Source organism: Protopterus annectens, chromosome 9.part0 (assembly GCF_019279795.1).
Source record: "Protopterus annectens isolate FY-2018-M chromosome 9.part0, PAN1.0, whole genome shotgun sequence".
Lineage (NCBI taxonomy): Eukaryota > Metazoa > Chordata > Ceratodontiformes > Protopteridae > Protopterus > Protopterus annectens.
In genome coordinates, this window is record NC_056743.1 from 879,412,754 (window position 1) to 879,424,925 (window position 12,172).

General features: G+C 37.9%; 1 protein-coding gene across 1 annotated transcript in view; it reads right to left on the reverse strand.

The window, feature by feature from the left end:
• The window catches only part of MBD6 (methyl-CpG binding domain protein 6), a 613,628-nt gene that overhangs the window by 269,789 nt on the left and 331,667 nt on the right, over positions 1 to 12,172 (reverse strand). The gene's annotated exons all lie outside the window — the stretch shown is intronic.

The following is a 12,172-nucleotide window of genomic DNA, read 5'->3' on the forward strand; positions in this document are numbered from 1 at the left end:
GAAACAATGGCCGCTCATACAACAAATCATTACAGCATGACAACATCCCTTAGATAAAAGCATATCAGAAAGTGACCCATGTCAGCAACCTGATACAAAATGCCTTTATAATGACAACAGCAAATGTGCTAGTTCTAAATTAATAGATTCACAGATATTCCAAGGCTACTAAGTTCTCTCCCTCACGTCACACTTTATCCAGGAGGGCCATACCAGTGAATCCTAGAGTGCATTTATAGTTACCCACCCAGTCACCTGGGTTATGTTTAAAAGAAGTGAAGCAAGTTACACTGATGAACATGCAAGGGAAGATTACTACAGAGATTTGGTAGATGGTGGGTTATAAATAATACACTGTGAATTACAGGTTTATCTGTTAGTGACAATTTAGGTTCTTGGTTTTAGTATTGCTGCAGTTACTGGGTTGTAGATATACTGGAGGTCCAGGACAACTTGGTCTCTAGTTGCACAGTAAGTCTGTAAAGCACAGAATAAAAGGATAGAGCTTCCCATCTCTCTTGGGAGTTCAGGGACTTTAGGCCTATGATCTTTTGAGGTAGAAACATTTGGGGTATTTCTAATTGTTTGATATGTACTGTAAGATACATCCCAAAAGCAGAGGTGTACTCAATAACTGGCTTGCTTAATCCTGGGTTTTAAGTGAGGGATTACCTCTTCAGACCTTGATGATATTCCTTCAGTAATAAGTTGTGATAAATTAAAGGATTTCCTAACAACCATTGTCACAGTATGATCAAAAGAGAGACAGGTTAATCAACCCAAGTTCCAAGGTCCCCGACTGCAGCTTCATGCATTGGGGCTTATCGATGTTTTATCCCATGGTCTGCTTCTTTATTAATAATACATCATCAGTTTAACTTCTTCTCCATTATTGCATAGTGAAAATTTGTCTTTGACAGAATGTGACTCCACATCTAGCTATCAGTTGCCTGCTTACAATGTGTTTTGTGTACACAACAATGGACTGATCAATATGGGTTAGTGGCCCATCATAAGCAATCTAATCCAGTGACTGTACAGAGTGACACTGCAGTACCAGTAGCTACGATGCCTTTCAAACTTGGAAGATCAGAAGGCTGTGGGCTGTATCCCTACACCAGGCAGCAGGCAATTCACTTAATGTTCTAGTACTAACACTAGAATGTAGCATTACAGGGTGCTGCATCTTTGAGGCCTTATCCTCTGAATAAAATGTTAAACTAAGGTCCCATCTGCCCAAGATCCTATGGCACTTACCACAAACTTTAGGAGTACTGTTTATTATACAAAAAAGAAGTTGCATCAAAAATCACAACGAAATACCGCAAACTGAAACACAAAAACAGCAGCAGAAGCAGAGAATAAAACAGGGAAGAAAAGGTAGCTGTTTATACTCTGTAGGCAGTACTTAAAAATAAACCAGTAGCTTTAAAATTAGTAGCATTACTATCTCATTCTATGTAGTAAAAAAACACAAATCTACGGCTCCTAAATGAAAATTTCCACAAATCATATGAAAGCATCCTGTTTTTGAACTAGCCATAGCTTTGTTCCTTAAATGGCTTCAAATAAGAAATGAAGCTGAATGATTTGGTTATAAACAGACAATTGTTTCCCTTTATTGTCTTTTCAAATTCAGAATTTTTAGCTTCATCTTTACCAGAGGAGGGAATTAAGACTACTGTTCAAATATTTTCTTCACTTTTTTTTTTTTACAGTAACTTGTTTATCACATTACTCTGGTTAACAGCAACTTGACCAGGTACTACGCTCCAACCACACTATGCTGGTTGTTTTTAACGTGAATTTCTTTGTTATGTTTCTATGCACTTGCTATGGATATGGTAGATTTGCCTTCATAAAAAAGGAACCTGCAAAGTGACTGCAAGCTCCAAGAAATCAGCTAGAAAAGAAATGAATGCACCGATACAACACACTTATTCTCAATTCAGCTGTACAGGACTTGGGGGGGGGGTCTCACTGTAACAAAAATCCACACAGAATTTGAGAGAAACAGCCTGAAACAATTTAAGGAGACATCAAGCAAACTCACCTTTATTAACAAACCAAGCTTAATTTCACAGCTACGCATGATGGCATTGTTTCTGGTGACTTTACTCACCTATGGGATCAAGCACTTAAATATCCTGTGTGTTCTCCATTAAAAATACATGAAGTAAAAAAAAAAACACAACAAAACGAAGTCTATGACCTATCAAGTGAAAGCGAAGGTGCAAAATGAAATAAGAGATGCCAACTCCATGTGATTTTAGCACCAAGACAGTGTTGTTATTATGCCCTAAACATATGCTGAAGCACAGATGTAGTCAGGCACACACCATGTACACCAAGACAACACTTACTAAAACTAGAGTATAGACTTTGTGCAATGAGATGTGCTAGAATTTACATATCTAAATTGGCATAATTACCATGGTTTACATATTTTCTTAAAAGTTTTTTTACATAATGCATTGTTGGCTAAATGGATTTTTTGCTTATGTCTATAAAGTTTTGCAGGTTATGAAAGGCTATAATGTCCAGAAAAAGGCACTCTGGGAATGTAGCTGTGGGACAAAAGCCTACATTCTAGATGTTGGTTTAGAGTTCCAAAACCTTCTATGCCCCTGTCATGAAGTGTTTTATGAAATGGACAGTGGACAGACCTCTTATTTTTCATATGTGAATAATGCTAAATGTAACCTTACAGCTTTGCAAGGACATTACCTTACCCAATCAAGGCACAGAATGTTTTCTATGATATTTTTAAACAGCTTTATTAAATTATCACTTAAGCCATAGGCAAACATACATTAAAAAAGAAAACAAACCATATTCACGTATTTTCCATTTACATACATTGTACATCAGATAGCTTTTTTCTTTCTTTCTTTGTAATGATCATCAGCCCAACATTACATAAATTTCTGAAGTCTTGCCTTCTCTTAAACTTCACTCCTCTTAAACATTATTCTGCATGTACTGTTGCCACAATTTCCATTTATTTCTATGTGATTTGCTCTTTCATTTTTCTAAAGACCCCTCTTCCAGTTTTTTTACAATACACAATACTTCAAATACAGTCTGTTTAGACTTTAATTTTCATTTTCTAGTAATTGCTTTTTTGGCTGCCACAGAATTAAACTTAATAAGGCCTTACTATGTCTAGTTAATCCAGGTCCTCTGTCACAGCTCAAAAAATGATACCCTTGGTTACAGTCATTTACTCACCCACTACTTCTGACAATGCATCTGTATGGAATCATTAGACTCCCACATCATATATTTACAGTTATCTCATTCTTCCCCATCACATCTCCAAGATTTCCTATTTACCTGAGGAAAAATTCTTTTGAGGTCTGCTTTGGGTAAAAAAATAGCTATACAAACACAAGCAAGGAAGTAAATAAGTAAATGTGGGATTACAAAGCATCAATTACATTTGTAAAATACGGCAGAACAAGAAAGCCTGCAAATATTGGACTTTTTTGACTTTGTTAAACTTGTAGGGCACTCCAAAGCATATGCCCTACTTCATGTCATTAAAGTTTGGAAGAACATTAAGAATGGGGCAAGAGGAAGGAAAGAGGTAATACTAAGTAAAACATGTTTTGTTCTTAACATAGGTTCATAGGTAGGTACTAGGCTATCGGCCCTGGGGCCTATACAAGCCCAGCCAAAAAGGTACCCTGGCTTTTGCCACCCAAGAAAATTATTTTCCTGTGCCACTGTTGAGCAGAGCCACAGAGGTGATCCCCGGGGTGAGTTTCCTATTTCCCATCCAGTCATCAAGATTTTTCTTGAAGAGTGCTAATGAGGAGCTCTGTTTGACATAGATAGGTAGTCTGTTCCAGAGTATGGGAAGTCTCTGGGACAGGAATCTATCCCTCCGGCATGTTCTGTTTAATGTGGTGACAAGGTTTAGGTCCCTAGAGCGTGTAGCTCGAAGGGATTGGGATTTCTTTAAGTGGAGCATGTCCAACAGCTCTGGGTTTGACATAGCTTTGTATGTTAGGCAGAGATCACCTCTCAGTAGGCGATATGCGATGGAGTAAAGCTGGAGTTTTTTGAGACGGTCTGCGTAGGACATCTGTTTGAGGCCAGTAGTCTTCTTTGTGAGGTATTTCTGCAGCCTTTTCAGTTGCTGTAGATGTCTTGTGAGGTACATACCAAAAAGGGCATTGCACTCTATAATGGGTCTAATGAGTGATGAGTAGAGGGGAACAATGACCTCTTTTTTTCTGGATGAGAAACCTTTTGTGATGAGGCGTGCCACATAGAAGGATTTCCTGACTACTGTGGCGATGTGATTATCAAAGGAGAGACTACTGTCCACCTGTGTCCCAAGGTCCCTTATCACACTTTCAGTGTTAAGTATACTACCGCCTATGTTGTAGTTCATGGGTACAGAGTTTTTACCAAAGGGGATGACAATGCACTTTTTGGCATTGAGCTTGAGGCCATGGCTTTGACACCAAGCATCTGTCTCAGTGAGGCCCTTTTGTAGGATGTCCACATCGTTAGGAGTTTCGATTATGGCTCCTAGTTTGCAATCATCTGCGAACTTCATTAGCCAAAGACCTTCTGTGTTAGCCTGTACTTCAGAGAAGTAGATACCAAACAGGAGAGGACCCAGGACTGAAACCTGTGGTACTCCACTTGTCACTGGTCTGAAGTTGGATTTGGAGTCTGCTACTTTCACAGTGTGGGTTCTGTCAGTGAGCCAGTTGGCAACCCATCTTGTGACATAGGGATTTATACCTAGTTTAGTGAATTTATCTATAATTCCAGAGTGGGGGATGGTGTCAAAAGTCTTGGCAAGATCTAGATAAGCTATGTGAACCGCCTTACCCTTGTCTACGGCTTTGGTGACTGCTTCAAAGAAGTCTATCAGGTTTAGGAGACATGATCTGCCTTTTACAAACCCGAACTGGTGGGATCCAGAGTTTGGAGATAACCAATATCTTTGTTTATAAGTTCCATGATGATACGTTCCATGGCCTTGCAGACCAGACTCGTCAAGCTAATGGGGCAGTGGTGGCTCCCCCCTTGTGGAGTGGGATAACCATTGCTGTGCGCCATTCAGCAGGCACAAAGCCTGAGGTGAGGCTATGATTGAACATGGTACTTAGGTGGGGTGCCAGTTTGTTCTGTAGTTCGTGTAGAACGCAGCCTGGGATGTTGTCTGGTCCCATGGATGCTGTGTTCTTGGCTTTGGAGAGTGTGGTTTTTACCTGTGCAGCCATGATTACAGGAACTTTGCATTCTTCCAGTATAGAGATGGGCTCTTTAGGGGGTGAGAGGGGGGTAAAGTTAGCACTGAACCTATCTGCCAGGATGTTGGCAATATCAGTTGAGTCTGTATACTTAGTACCATTGTGCTGTAACTCAAAGCAGATCTGAGTGTTGCCATTGAGATTCTTGACATAGCTATAGAATGCTTTGTGGTTGTCTTTAGAATCAATGGCGATTTTGTTTTCGTAACTAGCTTTGGAGGATTTTATCAGGGATCGCAGCTTCTTACTGAGGCTGACCAGGGAGCTCCTCCACTCGTGGGATTTTACTCTCTTTTGCAAGAGTTTCTTCCTTCTGTTATAAAACATCGCACATAGTGCATATGTTATAAAGTAAAGCTTTTCAATTATTTTTGTGTGTAATAGGGATACTAAAGTAAAAAGGTGACCCTTTTTTCCTTCTTTCTTCTTGTTCAGTTTTAAGAAATCTAGGCATTGCAATGTAAAAAAAAAAAAAAAAAAAAGAACAGAAAAGAAAAAGAAAGTCTGGACAAAACAGCATGATTTAAGTAAAATTGCTTTTTCTTACTTTTGTATAGGTGAATGACTGGATCAAGGCCCTTGGCTTGATCTAATACAAAATTTTAAGGGGAAGCAATAAACACTGAATGTAATGAAAAGTTTTCTCTAGCAAATAAATGTTCACAATGCAAAATGAGAAGCTAGAAGCTGAAAGCAACTGTGTCTCTGGTACGCATATTCCTATGGAGACAAGCTAAGGGCAATAAAAACGGGATATTTTTTTCATTCAGTGGCTAGGAAATCATGTTTTCTGAAAGCTTTCAGGTTGATTTCTACTTCTGGGACAGGAATAAAGATAAGACAAAAACAGACAGCACTTTGTGTAAGTTGAAGAACAGGCTGCACCATGCATCTTAGCAGAGTACACCATTGTAGGTTAATTCAAACCTGTGATTGTAGTGGTCAGTCTGGGACAATTGTTTTTATTAGGAGGGTTACACTTCAGTATTTGAAGTTATACATAGTTTTGTCTGTTTGAATTAAATTAATAGGTTCTGGGGTTTTTTGTTTTTTTTTTGAGGGTTTTCATTAAAACAAAATCTTGTAAGATGTCACATAGGTTCAAATAGATATGACGATAAACTGTATAAAAGATCAACCTGCCAAACATTACTGTATGCATGTGACACACAAGCTGAAACTAAACATTTAAAAAAAGCTGTTGGACATTGATAAAACACCAAATATATAAATACTAACAAATCTTGTTAAATTATTTTTTCCTGTCTTTGATCCTCCAGGACGAAAATACTCTGAAAACAGACAGATTCAGCAACTTGAATCTCACACCTGCCTCTCGATATTACCTGATTGCTAGGAGAAATTTACTTCTCTTCTGCCTGGTGTACAATGAGTAATCATTTTCTAGAAACACTCTGCTCTCAACAATTTTTAACAGTTTGCACTTCTGCTACAGCTTTGTCAGGAATTACTCTTTCTCGTGGTATGACTGCATCTTTACTATGCTACATACTGGCTTCTTTCTCATGCCCACTCAATGCGGCCTTTCAATTAAGAAATCCTGCTGTGAACACCAATCCAGTTGCTTATTTGTGCTTTCATTAAATTAATACAGACTGTGCCTTCCATTTTCTCCGTACTGAAAATCTCAGGTTTTCTTAGCATACTCTGTCTTTTAATTCTAATATTTGTTGACACAGTTCTTCTTGAGAAGCCTCATATTCGGCCAGCTTTTTCTTCATTTCACCCTATGATTTTTACAACTTTATCAGTTTTTCAGAACAGCTAGTTAAAACTTCTTCTGTTTTTCCATTCTTTTATGTGAGTTGATATATTCCTTCAGTTTTTAATTTATTTTAATTGCCTCTGAGTACAATTGATTTATTGTTCCTCTAAACTGCTGGAAGATCTCTCTTGAAACAAAGCTGAAGCTTGAACTGTTTTTGCTGAATGGCTCCAGAATCCTCCTCTTCTTTACCTTTCCTGGTTGATTTTCTTTCAGGTTCTCCAACTTTTTTCTTTTGTAACAACCAGGCAATGTACATACTAGCTAGTAACTGAATTTTATCCAAAAAAAAAAAAAAACGTTTTCAATGGCACTTCTTTTTCTCAACTTCTGTTTTCATACCTGGAGGGCTAAAGTTAAGCTGTTGATCAGTGTGCAGCGATCTTGGAAGTTTCCAGGTTATATCAGTGCCTTGACATATATACATTTTTTTTAAAACAAGAAACATCTTTATTGAATTATCACTTATGGCACTGGCAATCATACATTTATATAAATGAATAAAAACATATTGACACATTTTCATTTGCAAACATTATACAGTCATAATCTTCTATACAGTCATTGTCAGTCAACTATTACTTGCCCATTCAATTCCTGCTTTCCCTTAAACCTCACTCCTCCAAAACATTATTCTGCATGTACTGTTCCTCTAATTCCCATGTTTTTCTACTTAATGTGCTCATACCCTTTTCTAAAGATTACACTTCCTGTTTTTTTTTGTCTCTCTTACTATATTCACTACCTCAAAGTTTAAACTAACTGTTCTAGATTCCCATTTTGTAGTACCAAATTTTAACTCTGCAAGACCTTACTATGTCTAGGCAATTCCAATTCTGTATCATAGCTCAAAAAAAGTATTTGCTTAGTTACACCAATTTGCTCACCCAGTACTTTTGACAGAGTAGTCTGCAAGGAATTTTTAAAGTCTGCCATCTCAATGCACTCCCAAAAATATGTATCCAATTACTTCTTTCTTCCCTATCACACATTTGAAATCTACCGAAGGAAGAATTCTTTGGAGTATGCTTGGGATATAAAAATACCTATGCAAACATTTCCAAGCAAAGATCTGAAATCTTCGAAACTTTGTTGCATCTTCAGGAGCCATACATATAACCCTCATTGTTTCTTTGTGAATTACTTGCTTCCTAATCCTTTCTAGCCTCCTCTGATTGATTCCTATAGTTATCATGCAATGTTTTATGTGCCCTACTAATTATCCCCTTTTTTAACAGTAGCTTATGTTATAGATTCTACTAAAAACTCTACTAGTGCTGGTCTTTCAATTAGGCTCCCCCCAAATTCCTTTCTTGTTGCCTACACCCCGATATCAATACTTGATAAAAAGGCAATCTAACCTGCATATTTTTCATCTGTTTTGCAGTCTTTTCTCAACAAAGCCATCTATCCTCATCCTACAAGTACACCCCTTTGCTTCCCCCAACCTACTTCATGGGACAGTAAGATGCTGTGTGTCCTTCATACACATATGCTAAAGGATTTTTCTCTTGCACCTAAAACTGCCTTCCCTTCACAGGGGTAAGTCTTGACATGCAACAGCCATTACTTACATTGCTATATGCACTACCATGTGCTTCCAAACACGGTCATCCTGCTTTTGTCACCCCTGCATGCCCGTGATTGCCTACTGAGATACCTGAGCTACTGGTTTCTGCTAGGAGCTATATCCCCCAAAACTATATCCTGCACCCCTCTAAAAAGCCCACAATAAGCTGCTCACTTCTACCAACCCTGGGAATACTAATTAAACCCGTGTCACTGCAGTTATGGCACCATTATTCTTCTCAATGTAGCCAGCGCCTGAATCTAAACCTGCTTTTTTGGTAGTGCCTGGGCACTTGAATTTACTGTTATGATGCTACTTATATGCAATAAACCTTAAATTAAACAAGTATAGGTACTGCTATCAACAATCAAGGAGGCGTCTTTCCCCTGGTGCAGAAAATAAGTCATGAAAGTCTACTTGCTACTAGCTTTTTGAGGCTGTCTGCACATAATATAGTACAAGAAGGAAATGAAGAAGTGAATTCAACATGGCAAGCTTTTCTTGTGTACAAAAAAAAAATCTCCAAGATAGTACACTGCTTCAATGCTACAACTGCTAACTATGTAATAAACAGAACTTAAGCAGAGTGATATGAAATCTGAACTAATGTAGCTAAGTGTAAATACAGCCAGTACAGCCTTAGCTAAAGAAAATGTTACTCAAATCTCAACTTGAGATTGGTGAAAATAATGGTTTCCTACTGGAAGTTCAAGACTTCATAATGTGAGTTCCAAAACGAACAAAATAAATAAATAAAACTGATTCAACACAAATGGAACTTTGACAGTCACTGCAAAACATTAAAACAGTGTTTGCATGGGGTAAACTCCGTACTGTACTTCCTAATGGGGAAAGGCTACACCCTGCAACCCCAATACCTACATATACGAATACAGAGATTGCGGTACCACCGAGAAGAAGAAATGTAAAAAAAAAAAATTAATAAATGGGTTATTTATAGATAGGGTGCCTTAATTTCTGCTATATGCTGCTATGAACTGAACAGAATGAAGATACCTCACTGCTGGGAAGTAGCAACTTGTGAACTTATTTTTTTAACACTTTTTGTACAGATATATTATTTAGCCAATTTGTTTCCTATTACACTTTAAATCCATCCAGCCTCAGCACAGTAGAGAGAAAAGCAGGGATAGCTGGACAGTGAGTCTAAAGCAGCCAACATACATCCTCGGAGTTAAGTGGCAACTCCCCAAAAAAGCAACTTTCTGAACACGATCCTCCAAAAACTGATCTGACAACACAAAATAAAAAAAGCCTCAATTTTTGTATGGGGTCAAGCCCCCTACAACCTCCAGAACTTAGACATACTACAGTACAGAGTCGATAATCTGAATTATCTGAACTAATTGGGATCTAGGGTAGTTCGGACAATCAAACTATTCGGATAGTAAAACATATAATTGAACTGGATAAAAAAAAATTCTAAAATTGTTTTTTTTTTTTTCTGCACACAGGAATACAATTTTCAACCATTCAGCGATTCCAGTGGACAATAAAGACTATTTTTCACACACGAGCTGGCTACAAGCTCAAAAAATGCACTCGAGCAAATACGTATAATGTTTACATATTCAGACTATGATTTTTTCCTACCCGAAAACTTTGGAAGGCTGGTTCGGATAACTGAAGTTTCTGATGATCAACAATCGTATAATCGACTTTCTACTGTAAGTCTGTGGTCACACAAAGTTGAAGAAGGGAGAAATCTCCCTAAAGAAATGAATCACAGCTTTTGCACACACTTACAGACCACAAAGGCACTGAATTCCTATTGAAACAGTGATCTTTCATGAGCTGTGCATGGTGAGTTGGTTCCTTGGAGAGACTGCACTTGAGGAGAAGAACAGCAGCCATCTGAAGCCATCATAATTTAGATGAGAAGGTTTTTTGCCTACATGTCTAACTATTCCTTTACCACTGGAGTTAATCCACCATGACCCCAGTCCCTCTCAATGTCTGCCACATCAAATACTTATCTTTAGACTGTTTATTCCAGCAGGAGTTAGTCACCACGGCAGGTATGCCATGTTTCCCTTTAGAGGATAAAGGGCAGTCTTATCCACTTTCTGATCCACTTTTCCAGGATCCAAGAATACAAACTGAAACTTTGCAGCTAGCAGCCCAAGTAGACAACCTACTTTTGGAAACCTGAGGAGCTATAAGCTTGAATGACTAGTATGCTGCTCTTCCATGTGAACCTACCACAGATGACAATTCCATCTAGTGCCTTACCGTTCTTGCATTCCCACGGTTTTATTATCCCATAGATGATCCTTTTGGGAACCACTTTTTACAGCCTAGACATACGAACATGGGCATTCAAACAGACCCTCTCTGGAAACGGTGCTAAAAATTAATTTCACCCCACAATATTCAAGTGGGATGATGTAAGGTTTTATAACCACTGCTGTAGTAAACAATATTATAAAATTAAGAAATTATTGTCTAATAATGCCATTTGAAAAATCCTTAAGACCACAAGTATATTTGGCCTCATTTATATGGGCACTAAGGTTCAAGATCTGTTTTACTAGTGAAAGCACTCTTAGGGTAATATTATGAAACATAACCTGTCAGACACTGCTTTGTTGACCTACTGTTTGATGCTACCGAATAAGCAAGGTTGAAGTATGTCAGGGCACCACTTCAGCAACAGCTATTCCACTGAACTGTGAGCAGTTGCAATGAAATTTTACGTGAATTTGTCAACATTTGTTACACTATCAAAATGTCTGCCACCTCTGAGGTGGAATCCCAGAGAATTTCATCAACATTTGTAGTAGTATGTAGTATTTGTGGAGTGCGTCTGATAATGCTATGGTACCACTGTCTGTGTGGGATTGTTGCCCATGACAAATTTAAACAGATGATTCTTGAAAGTGCACAAAAGAGGTAATCAGTGAAATACCTGGTCTTAGTGTTACCACTGCACATGTACATCGCTTCTGGCACATATGGGTACAGAAGGGTTCTTAAACACTTCAAGACTAAATCATTCTTTCTGACATTGTCAGTTTTTACTCCTTACTTTTGCCTCTGCATTTATGGACAGAAAATGCAGACAAAAATTCAGAGTTAAAAGATGCAAGGAAATTCATGACATCTGTGATAAAGGCTCTCCTACGCTGCACAAATAATAGATGAGCTCTGAAAGGTATAACATGAAATAATTGTGCTATACAATGACTACTGAAAATTAAATGTTCAATTTCAAACAGTGTCATTCCACTGGCTTTTACACATTCAATTTCATTTTTTGAACTTAAATGATCAGATGCAGAGAAATGTGCAGATGCAGCAGTTCACCTTAGCGCTAGGCCCAAGCAATGGAGAACATCATGTAATACCTAAATAATACAGATACAAAATGTTTTTCTTTGGTAAGAAATTAGTACCTCAGTGCATTACTACAGTGCCAAATATTTTAGAAATGCAATACTTTATCTTCTGTATTATGAAATGCACCACAATTACATCAATGGAAAGTACTTTGCTATAATAAAATGGAAACAAGCAGGG